The sequence below is a fragment of the Pteropus vampyrus genome, unplaced genomic scaffold (assembly GCF_000151845.1).
Source record: "Pteropus vampyrus isolate Shadow unplaced genomic scaffold, Pvam_2.0 Scaffold67, whole genome shotgun sequence".
Classification (NCBI taxonomy): domain Eukaryota; kingdom Metazoa; phylum Chordata; class Mammalia; order Chiroptera; family Pteropodidae; genus Pteropus; species Pteropus vampyrus.
Genome location: NW_011888848.1, coordinates 857,895 through 874,015, shown reverse-complemented (window position 1 = coordinate 874,015; position 16,121 = coordinate 857,895).

Genomic DNA, 16,121 nt, shown 5'->3' with positions numbered 1-16,121 from the left:
GGCGGGGCGCCGGGGCAGGAGCGCCTTGCGCGGGGGAAGGAGCCGGCCTGGAAAGCGGGCGCCGGGGCTGTTTACGTAATGTGACCCTAGGCCCGAAACCGCCGGGGCCGAGGAGGAGCTCAGTACGGTCTGCAGCTCCTCGGATCCCGCTCGGGCGCGGCGAGTTGGCCCCGAGCGACCCCTGCCCTGAGGGACCCGGCCCCGCGCCGAGGCCGCCGGGCATGTGGTCGGGGGAAGGCTGGAGTAGCCACGGAGCTGGGTGCACTGTGCCCTTCCCGACTCAGGGAAACGGCTTTGATTTCTGCGGCCCGGCGAGCACGCTGGCCGCCTTGAAGAGACCTGAAGTTAGCGCTCAAGTTTGTAGACAAAAGGGTGTAAATATGCAACTTAAGTGTAACTGTAATCCCGACCCACTTCGGCCTCGAGATTTGTCTTTGCCGCTGTGGCTGCTGCTTCAGCGTTTGGGGTTCGCTCGTCGTCGTGTTTGAAAGGGAGCAGGTGTCAAACGAATTTAAAAGAATGCTTTTAGGTCGAGTGGGGTTCCCCCCGCACCAGCTTCACATTCAGAAATACAATACGTGCCAGAGTTGGCCCTGCTTTGAGGCCAGGCCTTCATACAGGCAGCAGCCAATGCAACTTGAAAGCAGCTTGGCTTTGAGTATGCAGGAGTTTCAGGTGAAAAATGATCATCTCCCGGATATCCATTCCCTAATCTTGAGATGTGGAATGTTTGTGGATGGGGCGGGGGAAAGGGGGACTTCACTTTATAGACTTGCTAATATTTCAGAAGAGAACTCTCGAAAGTAATTGACGGAAAACTTTAGGAAGATGTCCGGTGTTTGTAAGAGAAAAAAACTACACTAGTACTCTTCAAACGATCGTGGTACTGACCTATTTTTATCCAAGTTGTTAGTGAAAATTTGCTGGATTTTATAAATCGGTTCAGCCAACAAGTAATTTTTACAACTGATGTTTTTCAGACATGAGGTTTATCGTTTTTCCCGAGAATCAGAGGTTGAATTTTTTCATAAGTCAAAAGTGATGGCTTAATCCTTTGGATAAGCCACGCTTGTTAACATTGAATGCTTTACTTCCATTAGTCGCTGTTTAATGGGTTTGAATGTGAAAAGTGTTTTCTTGGTTTTGTACTCCTGTCCGGAAGATACATGAAGGTATTTATAAGCATTTTTTTTCTTGTAAACTTAATATAAATTCTTGTTTCTGTTTTGTTTTTAAAATAGCTTTGTGTGTGAAGGGACTAGAACGCAATAATTTGCAAACTTTGTGAACACTCAAGGAATGTCAGGATACCAGTTGTAATCAGAATCTTAAATCTGTAAGAACAGATCAATTAATATATTTAGAAGCCAAATGTAGATGATGCTTGATTTCTGCTGTTTGTAATCATTACTTTGCTTTAAGGTAATCAGTTCATTTCCACATTTTTGCCTTTTTACTAGTTGGGTAGTAGAGATTAGCCTAGTAGGTAAGAGAGAAGCCCTGCCTTACCCCTAAATTGACCTGGTTTGGGATGACATTCGAGTTGGCTATGACCTTGAGGGATTTGATGAGTAGGGTAGAAGGGCAGTGTTATGTCCATGGAGAGGTTACAGCATGAACAAAAGTCTCAAAATATGAACGCGCAAGGCATGTTTAGAAACTAAGCAGTCAGACAAAAACCCAAGGCATTAGAGCTGAAAGGGGTACTTAACACAGGGTCCAGGTTGCAGAAAGGCCTTAAATGTCAGGCTAAGGAATTTGGAAATTCAGATAAGGAACCAGGGTCAATTTGTTGTTGTGGAAGGAAGTAGTTCAAGGAGAGAAATAACAAAGTCAAATCTGTTTTTGTTCTATTTGCTAATCTTAGGAAAAAATTTTTTTGCTACATGGTTTGGCGTTTATAGATAACTATTAAGCAGTCATTTGTGCTTGTCGCTTATTCTTTGCCCTACATAAACTGGTTTGCCTTTTGATATATCTCTATGGTAAATTCCAGACAAGGTGAAAAAGAAATAGGTCAGGAGTATGAAACATCATAGAAGATATAATTGTAAAACTGGAATACCTAGAGATCACTAGTTCACTGGTTATCACACTTTTTAAAAACAGATTTGTTTTTCCAAAGGAAATTGTGTACTGGAGCTTTGAGAAAGTGATAAAAAGCAGAGCAGTTTGGTTAAGAGGGAGATGAAAGTCCAGGTGTTTTTGGAACAGTCTGAAAAACATGTAGACTGCTTCCCCAATGTTACAGATGAAATAATGATTCAGAAAGATTAGTGGGTGTTTTTCACTAATTCTTGTGTAAGCTTCATGAGCAGTTTTGTCTGTCCATTGTTCACTGCTGCATATTCAGGGCCCAGAACAAATTATAAGTATTCATTAAACATTTGTTAAATGATGTCTAATTCAGTCTTCCTAATTCCAAATCCATATCCCTTTCTGTTAACAGACTGTAAGAAGCTTCTTTTTAGAAAAGTTGATATTCGAAAGTGTAGGGAGTAAAGAGGCAGAAAACTGAGACTTCATAATTTTTACTTGTTTTCTAGGTTTAACTTCTAACATTCTTTTCTCCACTCATTTGAAGATAAAAATTGACTTAGAATCCGTGAAATATTTCTCTTAAACTTCCTTCCTTGGAGTTGTATTTCTATACTTTAGAAATGGGCTTTTATTTGTATTTCCATATGAAATATTAGTTGAATATTTTTCAGCTTTTACTCTGCCTTTTGAGAGTACTTTCAAAGCTGAGCCTTCAAATGAGCCTTCAAACAAGGGAAGATTAAAATACTATCCTGGTAATGTTGATGGAATTCCAAAATTTCTCCCAATTGACTTAAATTGAAAGTGGTCTTAAAAAGAAATTTTTTGGGTGGGGGGAAGGACACCCAGATTTAACAATAAACCACTGCTTTTTAATTCTACTTTTAGGAAGCAAACGGTGCTCATTTCCAAATGAATACGTGTTTTCTTCCTTCCATATGCCATTTCCAAGAAAGATACTATCGACAGCTTTATCATTTTAATTGTCAATAATGGAAGAAAGATGAGATAGTAATGGAATTATTAGAATTCATTATGGCAGATATAAATAAACATTCCATTTACGCAACAATACTACCTGGGCAGTTATAGGAAATCTTTCAACTTTGATAGCATATGCAACATTTAAAATAATATAAATCTCCAGTGTCCTATCCCTCCCCCCCCCCCCCCCGCTTAGGTTTCTGAGATTATATGTGTAATAATCTTTGTAAACTATATTCATTGTCACTGACCCTAGTATTTCAGCTAACTTCATCTTTCTAATTTATCTGTAAACCTTGAAATGTTAGATCCTAAAGACATTGAAATAGAACGGATTTCGAGTCAGTCTTCAGTGGGCTATCCTAGAAATGTGAGCATCTTCACAGCACTGTTTGTTAGAGCAGATCATGTTATATTCAGCCCTGGGGAAAGCACTGTTTCCAATAGGCTAGGCATACTCAGAATTTCAGAATGTGTGGGCTAGTGAAAAGGTTACGGGCTCTGATACAGCCCGTGGTTTTGTGGAGAAAATCATTTAACATCTCTGAGTTTCAGGGGATAATAATACCTTCCTTGTAGGGTTATTCAGAGGATTACATTAAATGAGGTACTATTTTTTAAAGTACCTGGCGCTTATCAAAATGAGGTTCTTAGCAAATGAGAGTCCCTTCATTCAGTTTCCTTCAGAACACCAGGATATAAATTTTTTGGATAGCAGAAATCATGTGAGTTTTCCTCATATTTTCAGTGCAGCATGCAGTAGGCACTCAATAGAGTAAGGAACTTTGCTTTATATTATTGCTTTTTTAAGACTGGCCACTGAAAAAGGATCTGTGTATGGCCAGCTCTCCCTACTCCTCTCTTTTATTTAATGCTTAGTCACTATTTTTGTTATTTTCTTACACTGTCCAGTTCTCCCACCTTCCCACTAATCCACTCTTAGGAGGTTTCCTTTAATCGGCCATCTACCTCAGCTAGCTGGCTTGCAGGTGGGTTTAATCCGTTTCAAGTTTTCTAAAATTGTTTGCTGAAAGCTACTTATAATAGGAACTGAGCAAAAGCAGAATGAAGCAGGAAGAGGAGAGAGAGTAGTAAAATGCCTTGCCTAGTGAGCTGCCAAGTTTAACTTTTGTTTTTTCCTAGTATTTCTGAGAAACAGGTATTGTGAAATGAGCTTTGGAACCTGCAACACATGGCTTTTTCACTACTTACCAACTATTTGAATTTGTATGCATTAGTGAGCTTTCATGCCCCTGTTTATTTGTAAAATGATAGTAGTGATACTTCACAGGATTGTTGTGAGAATTACATAAGATTATATATAGAAAAGCAAAGTCCCTGGCATATAGTAAATTCTCAACCAGTATTGGTTTTCTTTTGGCCCCTTTACTCTTAGCACTCATTAGAATTGAATCCAAAGAGATCATCTGATATACTGGTAGGAAAAATCTGTACTTAATGCAGTGAGGTTTCACCTAAATGGTTGTATGGGCTGTGTCTGCTGTAAGCTTTGTCTGCCAGCAGTGACTGGGACACTTACCTTTGTGACTATTGGTCTTGCATGAGAAAGAATAATACAGGGTATCCAGATGTGATTAGGGCTACTAATTTTTTAAATCACTAGAGTTTCTAATTGCTGATTTCTTTTACAGTGTGTGTGTCTACATATTTTTTATGCTTGTAGAAAATCTGTGAACCTGTCTTTATGTTATTGCTTTTTGAAGACTGGCCACTGAAAAGATCTGTGTATGGCCAGCTTTCCCTACCCTTTTCTTTTATTTAAGGCTTAGTCACTATTTTAGTCTTTTTGTTATTTTCTTACACTGTCCAGTTCTCCCTCCCACTAATACTGCTAAAATTTGTGATATTATTAAAATATACAGTAATCAGTACTGCATGTACTGACCACTGAATGGATACCAGCCTTGACACCAGAGCAGGATTCTGTAATCCTGTAATATGCCAGGCATTAGTCCTCTAATTGTTGGATCATGAGGAAGACTTAGGGGTCTGGGACAAGGGGCATAACAAGGAAGCAGAATCAGGGCTGTGACTATTTACCATCTGGTTCAGAAGTATCTTAACTTTTTATCAAGGATGATTGTTACAGTGAGCACTGGCTGAATATTGACCTGCTTCTTGGTAGTTCAGTGATGAATGAACTAAATTCTTGGATCTGATTCTGTCTCTCCAAGTATAGGATAGAAGAGCTTGAACTTTGCTAACCTTGATGTTCTTTTGAATTTAATGAAAATTTTTAATCTTACTTTTTAAAAAAGTATTGAAATTCGATTTAGGAAAAGATATCAGTCAGGCTGAGAAGCTCCATCAAAAAAGTAGACTATTTGTTAAAAATCTATTCTTAAGTTGGATTGGTACCATTGAGTAGATAATGTGTTATAACAATCTGTTTCCTTCTTTTAGACAGATATACCTCACTTGAAGCTAAGAATTTAAAAATATTTCAGAGATTGCATATAACCTGATTTTTTCCCTGCTTTTCCATGATTTATTTGTTGATTTTTTTTTTTTTCGTGAAGCACTTGTGTTAGGCTCTTTGGTAGATGCAATAATTACTTCATTGATTCAAAACATATTTTTTCCCCCACAAAATTTTAAGTATGAAATTGGGGTGCATTTTAGAACTGGTGGAATTTTAAAGTTGGTTTTATTGACGTGGAAGTAATATCTGTAAAAGCCTGCCATTGACCCCTAATATGTAGGCTAAATAATGGCTTCATCAAATATGTCCTCAATCTAATCTCTGAATACTTTGCAGCTGTGATTAAGAGCTGGGTGATTATCCTGGACCTGGATTGGCCTGATAAAATCACAACAGTCTTTATTAGAGGGAAATTGAAGGAGTCAGCCAAACAGCAGAGAAAGTATTGTGACAAGAGCAGAGGTTGGAGTGATGTGCTTTGAAGATGGAGAAAAGATCCGGAAACTCAGGAATGTGGATAGCCACTAGAAGCTGAAAAAGACAAAAGAAATAGATTCTCTCCTCAGAGCCTTAAAAGAAACCAGCTCTGCTCATGACACCTTGATGTTAGCCCAATGAAACTGATTTTGAACTTCCGACCTCCAATACTGTAAAAAAATAAATTCATGTTGTTTTAAGCCACTAAGTTTGTGGTAATACAATAGCAGTAGGAAACATACATCTAAGGTTTTTTAAAAAAGTGACAGTATCAAAACATCTTAGATATAGTGAAATAGAGTAGATTTTATGTTTCCTTTTGTTTCAGATTTTTTATACTTGAACTACTGCAGAGTAAAATGTGTAAAATACCAAAGTAAAAAAAAGAAAATACCTGTATATTTGTTCTTGTACTATGGTATAAATTACATAGTGGAAGCTCGTAAAGTTTTGTGTTCTTTAAGTATATAGTTTTTGTTGGTACAGGTGAAGTAAATGCCTGATGTAGAAATATTTGATGATTATTTAGTAGGCTTCTTTTTCAAAATATAGTAGTGGTTTCCATGAGCCAGGCACTATGTTAAGCCTTAGGGTTATGATAGAGCTGAGAGCAAACTTAGAGCAAAGGTTTTCACTTGCAGAGTTTACAATCAGGCAGTTTCAGGTCATGTGAAAAATGCTGTCGTAGAGGTTCAAGATACTATAGATGCAGCATTAAGCAGGCATTCACTTAAAGCCTTAGAAAATGTTTTCTAGGGGAAGAGCTAAGCTGAGGCCTGAAGAAGAGTTGAGTAAGAGTTGATCAGATGAAGGGAGAAGAGGGAATTTTTGAAGGTTCCAAGTAGAGGGAAGAGCCTTTGTGAAAGGTCAGAGGTGAACAAGCATGCCTTGAGAAAAACTCAGTGTGGTAAGAGTGTGTGCCACAGTGATCCTCAGCCTTTTCACACTCACAGCTACTTTAGTGCTAACATTTTTGGTGACATTCTTGAAGGAATTAAACTTTGAACACCTGTATTTAAAAAAAAGCAAGTTTCAGAAAAGTATCACATATTTACTGATCCCCTCAGAAACCTTTACATGCCCCTTAACTCTATTCTGCCTTGACCAATCTCTTTGATGGCCTCTTGAGGCAAAGGTATAAAGTACACGCTTACCTAACATTGCGCTGTGGTGTCTTCGCCTTTTGTTTTGTTTTGTGGGACGTGATACCTCTTACCAGGTCGCTGTTCTTTGTCACGTCACCATAACTGTAGGCATCCTTAGTTGTAGCACAGTTTGATTTATTGATCTAACTTTGGTAGGCCCACGCGAAGGACCTGCGGTATGCAGTACATTAAGGCATTCCTGTTGAAAATCGTTGAGAAGTAGGAGTGGTGTGCAGTGAATCAGAGGAGGACCTGTGCATTAGTTTTCTCTTTCTGCTGTAACAAATTACCACAGATTGGTGGCTTAAAACTTCATGGATTCATCTGTGGCTTAAAACTTCATGGATTCATCTGTAGGTTAGAAGTCTAACTGGGCTAAAGTCACGGTGTCAGTAGAGCTGCATTCTCTTCTACAGGCTGTAGGGAAGAATCCATTCGTTGGCCTTTTCCAGCTTTTTTAAGGCTGCCCACATTCCTTGACTCATGACCACTTCTTTCCATCTTCAAAGCCAGCACCATTGCATTTCTCTTAGAAGTCTTCTGTAGTTATGTTTCCCTATTCCTTTTTTAAAGATTTTTTGATTACATTGAGCTCACCTGGGTAATTGAGGCTAATCCCTTCCCCCTCATTTTAAGGTCAGCTGATTAACACTACCAATACTATCTATAACTTTAACTCCCCTGTACAATGTAACCTAACATATTCACAGGTTTCAGGGATTAAGACATGGATATATGGGATGGGGAAGGATTATTCTGCCTTCCATTGCCTCATAGGCCATGTTAAAGAATTCGAATTTTTTTCTTGATGGCAAGGGAAACCATTAAAAAGCTCTAAATAAGAAAGTAACAATCAGATTTGTTTTTTAGGAAAATCACTCTGGCTGTGTTTTGTGTAGTCTTTTGTCTAAAAAATTGCGTCATACATTCAATTTACTAGTTCATTTCTAGCACTCTTTTCTGACATTTTAAAAACTTGCTATGTTGCAATAAGTTTAGATTTGCAGAAGTGATGCAAAGATAGTATAGAAAATGCAATACCCTTAGTGGGCTTCCTCTAAAGTCTTATATCTTCCTCTCATATCTTAACATCTTACAAAACCATGGCATGTTTATCAAAACTGGGAAGTTAACATTGGTGAAATACAATTAAACTATAAATTTTATTTATATTTCACCAGTTTTCCCACTAATTTTTCTGTTCTTGGGTCATGTCTCCTTAGTCTTCTCTGCTCTGTGACAGTTTCTTAGTCTTTTTTGTATTTTGGGATCTAACAGTACTGGTCAGTTATTTTGTAAATGGTTTCTCACTTTGGGCTTGCTGATGCTTTTTGATGATTAGACTGAGATAAATTTTTAGGAAGAATACCGCAGAGGTGAAGTGCCTCTGTGAAGTGTCTTACTGCATCATGTCAGGGGTATTGGGTGGCTTAAACCATAGACATTTCTATTTTCACAGTTTTGGAGGCTGGAGGTCCGAGATCAGGATGCCAGCATGGTTGGGTCTTGGTGGAGACCCTCCTCCTGACTTGCAGATGACCGTCTTCTCACTGTACACTCGTATGGCTTTTCCTTCTTTCGTGCGTGTAGGGAAAAGAGATCTTCTTTTATAAGGATACTAATTCCATCACGACGGTCCTACCCTGATGCCTAATCTAAACCTAATTACCCCCGAAAGGTGCCCCCTCTTAATACCATCAAATTGGAGGTGAAGGCTTCAACATACGAATTCTGGGGGGACACATTCAGTCCTTAATAGGGGCTGCCCTCTGAGTTCCCCACTGTAAAGTTACTATTTTTTCCCCTTTTCCTGCTGTGTTTACTAGGAATAACTCACTTAACTCCAGTCTACATTTAACAGAAAGAGAATTAACTCTACCTCCTAGAGTGAGGTGTATCAAATAATTTGTGTGCATATGTTAAAATCACCACAGTAATTAATAAATATTTGGGGAGAAACTTTTAAATTATTATCCTGTGTTTCCTTAAATTTTTACCCACTAATTTTAGCATTCCTCAGTGGCTCTTGCCTGCAGTAATTATTACTGTGGAATTCTAATAGTGATTTTTTTTTCTTTTCCTCATTCCGTCTATATTATTTGGAATTTTTCTGTAAGGAAGATTTATTCCTTTTCTCTCATTTTAAAATTTATTCAATCATTTATCTTATGGACTCGGATATTTTATTTGGGTTATAGTCCAATACTATCATTATTTATATTTGTTACTCAGATTGTTACAGCTCTGGCTATTGGGAGTTCTTTTGGGTTGACTCCTGTGTACTTTTGTCCCCATCCTTTTGATTTCTGAGCACTTCTTTACTTTTGGCACTATAAGATTCTCCATCTTGTACTTGCCCTATCTTAGCACTAGAATTAGCAGTTTGTCCAAGGAGCCCTGGTTCCTATTGTTGGGGCATGGTATTTAGAAACCAAAAACTGTGCGCTGGATGTGCTCATTGCTCCTGGGTGTCACTGCTTCTGGGCTCTCTCAGTAGAAAGCTAGGAGATGTTTGTATACTAACTCACGTATGTAAACATGTCTTTAATTTATATCTGCATCTGACCATCTGTATGCATTTTACCTAAATATTTTTCAGGTAGGTTATTATACTGATTTGTCACAGTCTGTATTCCATCCTAGATCTTCTTGAAATCCTGGTTGATTTTTTTTAAATAAAAATTTGCATATAATAAATTTGCATTTATTCTTTGTAGAGTAGAGCTCTGTGGGTTTTAGCAAATGCATGCAGGCAAGTATCCACCACTACACTACCACATAGAAAAGTTTCATCATCATAAAAAAGTCCTCATGTAATCCCTGTATAGCCATCTACTCTTTTCTCCACCAGCCCTGGCAGCCATTGCTGTTTTCCATCCCTGTCATTCTATCTTTTCCAGTATGGCATATAAATGGAACCATAAAATACATAGTCTTTTGCGTCTGGTTTCTTTTATTTAGCTACATTTACTTATGCTGTTGCATGAATCAATTGTCTGTTCTCTTTTATTGCTATGTAGTATTCTATTATATGTCTGTACTAGGATTATTTATCCATTTCTATATTGTTGAATATCTTGGTTATTTCCAGGTTTTGGTGATTATGAACAGAGCTGCTATAAACATTTATGTTCTGGTTTTTGTGTGGACTCAAGTTTTCACGTTAAATACGTAAGGGTGGGACTGCTAGGTCAAATGATAAGTGTGTATTTAACTTTATTGGAAAACTGCCAAACTATTTCCCAAGGTGGCTGTGCTATTTTGCATTCCCTCTAACCATGAATGAGAGTTTCTCTTTCTTCACATCGTTGTCACCATGTGATATTTTGGATTTTTGTGTTTTTGTCTTTAGTCATTCTAATGAGTATATAGATACATCTCATTATGGGTTTAATTTGCATTTCCCTAGTAGCATATTTTTTTCCACCTATATATATTTGGTAATTATTTTTTTCACCAATTTTTGGTTGAGTTGTCTGTTTTCTTACTGTTGAGTTTTAAGAGTTTATAATATAATCTGGATACAAGTCCTTTATTGGGTGTATGATTAGCAAATATTTTCTTCTTGACTGTGGCTTGTCTTTTAATTCTCTTAGTCCTTCTTACAGAGCAAAGTTTTGTATTTTGATAAATTCCATTTTATCAGTATTTTCTGTTACTGATTGTGCTTTTAGTGTCATAGATAAGAACTTACTGCTAAATCCATATTCACCTAGCTATTCTTTATTTTCTCATAGAAGTTGTTTAATTTTACATTTAGATCTGTGTTTCATTTTGACTTAATTTTTGTTTAAGGTTTTGAGATATGTATTGAGGTTTACTTTTTTGCATATGGATTTGTTGAAAAGACTTTCCTCCATTGAATTGCCTTGGCACCTTTGTTGAAAATAAGTTGCTTATATATTTATGGGTCTATTTCTAGATACTTTCTTAATTATTGTAGTATATAAGTTGAAATTGGGTATTTTGAGTTTACCATCTGTTCTTTTCAGAGTTTTGTTTGTTTGTTTATTTTGGTACTTTGGGCTTTTTATAAATTTTAGAATCAGCTTGTTGATATATATAAAAAAGCCGGTATTTTGGGGGGGATTGCATTGAACCTAAAGATCCAAAATCAAGTCTTTCAGTTCACAAACATGGTATTTTATTCCATTTATTTAAATCCTTATTTTTTCCTTCAGTGTTTTGTAGTTTTCTTTCATATATTTCATTAGTTTTATATGTTAAATACTTCTTTTTTCTGTGCTGTTATAAATAGTGTTGTTTGTTTAATATTAAATCCCATTTGTTCATTACTAATATTTGGAAGTACAATTGATACTCGTATATTGATCTTGTATCCTGTGACTCTGATTAACTCACTTTTAATCCCAGGTGTTTCTTTTGAAGATTCCATGGGATTTTCGACACAATCATGTCATTTTGTAAATATAGTTTTATTTCTTTCTAATCTGGATGCCATTTATTTCTTTTTCTTGCCTGTCTGAAGTAGCTAGTACATCCTTGAACATTGTTGAATAGGAGTGGTGAGAGAGAACATCTTTGCCTTGTTCCTAATCTTAGAAAACAGTTTGTCTCTTACCATTGTATGATGTTGATTGTGATATTCGCTATAGGTTTTTAGTAGATATTCCTAATTAGGTTAAGGAAGTTTCCTTCTATTCCTGCTTAGTTTATTGGGAGTTTTGTTATCATGAATGAATTTCGTTTAATGCATTTTCTGTATTTATATGCTCATTTTTTCTTTAGCCTGTTAATATGGTGAATTGCATTGAATGTATCTCAGACGTTAAACCTGGTATAAACTATTTGGTCATGATGAGTTTTACTTTTCAGGTATTGCTAGATTCTATTTGTTAATATTTCGTTCATGCAATAATAGTATTTCATGAAAAAACTCAGAGCTAAATTGAACAAGTGCTTTTTCCTCAAGATAATCTCTATTAGTATGCAATAGAGGCAATACTTTTATTCCCATTTTCATTACAAAGAATATTAAAAAGAGCCATATACTCTAGGGTTGTACTCTAGGGTTGAGATTTAATACAATTAATAATTTTTACTGCTTTATTTAGGATAGTCTTAAGTGAAACTAGCTAGCTTGCTTGTTTGTTTGTTTGTTTGTTTGTTTGTTTTGCCGTGAGTGTGTGGTAGTGAAAAATATGATGATTACTAGGGTTGCTTGGTTTCCACTGCTTCACTTTCTGTCACAGGACCAGCATGTTACCCATTATCCCTTTTGTGCCATTAATATAAATATCAACACAGTGACGAGTGCAAATGACACTTTAGTACTATTGTAAAAATAGTTTTTACCTACAGATCCCCCCAAAGTTTCTAGTACTGCCTGGGTTCTGCATACTATGCTTTGAGAATCACTATTCTACATCCTTACTATGTTAATGTCCTAAGGCTGCTGTAATGAATTACCACAAACTGGGTGGCTTAAAACAACAGAAATTCTCTCCTAGTTCTGGAGACCAGAAGTCTGAAATTAAGGTGTTGGCAAAGCCACACTTTCTCTGTAGCTCTAGGAGAGAATCTGGTCCTTGCCTCTTCCAGCTTCATGGTTGGCTGTTGACATTTCTTGTATTTTGGCCTCATGACTCTGCTTCATCTTCACTTGGCCTTCTCTTCTTTATGTCTTAAAAGGATATATGTGATTGCATATAGGACCTGCTCAGATAATCCAGGAGAAACTCCTCCTCTCAAGATCCTTAACTTAATCATGCCTTTTCTCACATAAAGTAATATTCATTTTTTTCCATATAAGATTTTCACAGGTTTCAGGGATTAGGGAATGGATGTATCTTTTGGGAGGCCACTATTCCACCAATGTATGTTGGAGTGCTTCATGTTGTCCCACAAGTCTCATAAGTTTTGTTTGTTTTTCTTCAGGCTTTTGTCTCTGTTTTTTGAATTGGATCATTTTATTGCTTAATCATCAGGCTCATTGATTCTTCTGACATGCTGTTGAAGCCATCTAGCATATTTATTTCAGTTTCATTTTGAATATTTCCGTTTTTAAAATAGTTTTCATTTCGCTATTGATATTATATGTTCATTTACTGATTTCTTTTTTCAATTCTTTGAATATGTATATTTTTATTTTTTCAACATATTATAAGAGCTGCTTTGAAGCCTTCGAATGTTAAATTTAACTTCCGGGCCCATTTTGATTCAGTCTGTACCTGCCTTTTTTTCCTGGGCGTCCCAGTGTCTCCTGCGTATGCACAGTTAAGCTGCCAACTTGGGACCTGACCCAGTGATTGGAACCGATGGGATATCACTTTTAGAAGAGTAATGTGAATGTGCACAAAGACTTCCCTGCACACACACTTATCACCATGTGGCTTCATGTTTTTAAAAAAATGGAAAACAACCAAGTGGCCAATAATAGAGAATTTATTGAAGTATGATAAATCCATGTAAGGGAATACTATACTATTCAGATATTAAAAATTATGGAAAGATATTTAAGTCATGCTAAATAAAGAAATCATGTAAAAGTTCATTGTAAGCCTACTTTTGTTTAACTAAATTAACCAGTTATATGCAAAAAGAAAATATTGGGTAGATATACGTCAGCATGTTCATAGCAGTTAACGCAGGTGGTAAGATTATGGATGATTTTTATTTGATCGTTTTTTGTATCTTTTTGCAATGACTATATTACCTTTGTAATAAGAAAAATACTTCTAGAGTTATTTTTTTAAAATTTGACTATCTACATATGTAACTAATTTATTCTCTCTTCTACAATCTTTTTTGCTGTTCATTTTGTAAGTATTAAATACCAGCCGTCTTTTCATATATGTTGCAGAATCATTTTGAATCCAGAGAAAGATCTGCATCTAAATTATCCTAGAAAGCCAGTTATTTTTCCATTTTTTTCTTAGAAATTAGTAGCATTAATGATATTTGGCAGTACTTCAAAATGCTTTTATAATCAACGTTTCTATTAATGTCTAATTTAAATATTTAGGCCTAAATTGAAAGCATTCCATATATGTGGTCATTGATTCCCCTTTCTTTTTATATTTTTCTGTCTTAGAGCAACATTCAATAGGAATTTAATGCAAGCTCCATATGTAATTTTAAATTGTCTGGAAGTCACATTAAAATATCAAGGAACAAGTAAAATCAGTTTCAATTTATCCAATTATCCCAATATATACAAAGTATTATCATTTTAACATGTATTTAATATTAGAAATTGCTGAGATATTTTTTCATGCTATTTTCATACTATTTCTTCAAAAGCCATTGTGTATTTTATAGTTATAGCACTTCTCAATTCAGATTAGCATTATTTCGAGTGCTCAATAGCCACATATGGCTTATCATATTGGATAATGCAGGTCTATAGCACATGTCTGTGATTCCAATTGTTTTTGCCTTTCATGGTAGACCTGTATTTCAGCACTCAGTTATTTTTTTTCTTTCATTTTTTTCTAGTGTATCTGCTTCAGTTTTTCCCTATAGTTTACTTAAAGCTTTACATCTCTCAACTATTCTATGAAGGAACTATTTTTCTAATACAATAGGACAATTTAGTACATTATGTATACACACACATACATATACTATGTTTAGCTTATTCAAGGATAACATTTTCTTTTTTTAGTAGTAATAGAAACTGATGTCTAAACTTTTAAGAATATAATGCATTTTTAAGTTAGGTAAAGATAGATATATTTTAGTTTTAGAATCTGGATTCTGAATTTTTTGCAATAGTAATTAATTGCTATTTCCGTTACTATCGCTATATAACAAATTACTCCAAAACGTGATGGCTTAAAACACCCATTTTATTATGCTCACAGATTCTGTTGATCAAGAATTTGGACAAGGCACAGCAGAGATGGCTTTTCTCTGCTCTAGGATATCTAGGGCCTTAGCTAGGAAGACTCAAAGGTAAGTCAGTGGCTGGACATTGGAATGATCTGGAAGGTTCATTTATTTACATGTCTGGCACCAGGACTAGAATCAAAGACTTGGACTTCAGACTAGAGTGCCTACCATGACCTCTCCTTGTGGATTGGCTTCTGCAGAACATGGCAGTTGTGGAATCATTGGATTCTTACACCGCTGTTCAGGGATCCACATGCAAATGTTCCATCAAACAGTGTAGGAGCTGGGTTGCCTGTGATTGAGTCTGGGAAGTCACACAGCTTTGCCCCTGCCATTCTTTATTGGTGGAAGCTGTACAGCCTGCTCATGTGCAGGGGGAGTATGACATAGACCGCCCCCCTGCCCCCGCCGCCCCTTTAATCAGCAGAGTATTAGAGAGTTTAGGGGCCATATTTTAAAACTGTCACAATTGCTTAGGGACTTACAGGAAACAGGCAAGTGAAAACACTAACATTAGTAAAATTCCCATAATTTATTCTACAGACCATAGTTTTTGTTTGTTTGTTTTAAAGAATATAAGTGTATGTAAACTATTCATTTGTAGTATTTGCCAGGTTCAGATTTTAGTATATGCAGAAGAAATAAAACTTTTTTAGTTTGATATTATATCCTGAGAGAAAATTGAGAGAGTTATTGAATGCATTTTAAAGTTGAAGTAGAGAAAATACATTTCTTTTTAGGTCACAGTAAGACAGAATTTTTAAAGATATTTTACTTGTCCTAGATATCATTTTCTTTCAATTCAGTTCTGTGGTTTTCTTTTTAAGTGCAGGCTTTTAAAAATTGACAAAATAGTTGAGAGGAAAGATTTGCTTTCAGAGGAGTCTTGATTCACTTATCATTTTTGATGAAATTATTTTCAGATCCTTCATGTTTTGAGAACATTTAGATCTTGATATAGAGTAAGGAATGGTAAGCATCTACATATAATTAGCTATCCCCCTCCTCGTCCCCCGCAAAGTATGTGCCTTTGTTTTCTTTCATGAACTGAGAATAGGCGTCCTCTGATGGTCAATTCACTTCTGGTAAATTTGAATCAATACAGTGTTTCTGTTATTTTTAGAAGAATGACATTTGAGCAGCTTGGACATGATTGTTTCTCTGTTTCTCGATCATGT